Below are 1,043 nucleotides of genomic sequence, written 5' to 3' on the forward strand. Positions count from 1 at the left end.
TCTGTCTCAAAAAAAAAAAAAAAAAGAAATTGTTCAGCTAGATCATCTCCTTCCACTGCAGTTTTACTCACTTCCAAATTAGGACTTGATGGGACAGTAGGCATAGTTGAAATATCTAACTGATTCGCTCCACCTCTGGGTCAAGATCTTCCTCTTCCTCTATTTCTTTGTGCAACTTTGCTTGTTTCTTCATACCATCTTGATAATATATCAGAGTTCTCTGCATCAATGACACATTGGGTCTTTGCTCTCCCTCTTGTTCTTGTTCACTCTCAGGTCTTGCTCTAGGTCCAGTATCTGACCAGTCACCATAAAGTCTCAAGCACTGACCTGGAGACTCTTCTCTTCTCTCTTCTGCAGGAGTTTTAAGTTCTCATGCTGTATCATCTTTTGGGTCAAAAAGATAAATAAAATCTGATGAGTAACTAACAACAGTCTCTTGACCATCTTCGCTATAACCCAGAGATGTCACTCTGCAGGACTTATTGAGATGGGAAGGGATAAAACGGGCAACCATCCCCTCAGCCTGCATAATTCCCTGTAGCTCTTATGCCCTGCATTCACCAATCACATACTGAGCTATCAAAACAACCAACAGCAAGATAATGTGGTATTGCTGGACAAATAAGCTACCAATGTGGCAGCATGTCAACAGTTAATTAAAATATCTTTGCAGGCTTCTTTTCTGCAGCTAGTTTTGATGTGTGTATCAAACTACCTAACAGTTCCATGTTCACCATAAGAGAGAAAAGTGTAAGGGTCATTTGGTACAGTCATAATCTCTTAGGTAGTTCCATAATGGCACATAAATTGGCATTGTCTGTTGGTTTCTGCATCTTGCTGTCACCCTGGGTAGAGTGCTGTGGCATCACAGCTCACAGCAACCTCTAACTCTTGGGTTTAAGCAATTCTCTTGCCTCAGCCTCCCAAGTAGCTGGGACTACAGGTGCCCATCACAACACCTGGCTGTTCTTCTTGTTACAGTTGTCATTGTAGTTTTAGCTGGCCCAGGCTGGGTTTGAACCTGCCAGCCTCAGTGTATG

General features: G+C 42.4%; 1 pseudogene; it reads right to left on the minus strand.

The window, feature by feature from the left end:
• Nucleotides 1-777, minus strand: part of LOC100953842 — a 10,644-nt pseudogene extending 9,867 nt beyond the window's left edge.
• Between the last annotated feature and the right edge of the window lie 266 nt (nt 778-1,043).

The sequence above is a fragment of the Otolemur garnettii genome, unplaced genomic scaffold (genome assembly GCF_000181295.1).
Source record: "Otolemur garnettii isolate 467f Iridium unplaced genomic scaffold, OtoGar3 scaffold00221, whole genome shotgun sequence".
NCBI lineage: Eukaryota > Metazoa > Chordata > Mammalia > Primates > Galagidae > Otolemur > Otolemur garnettii.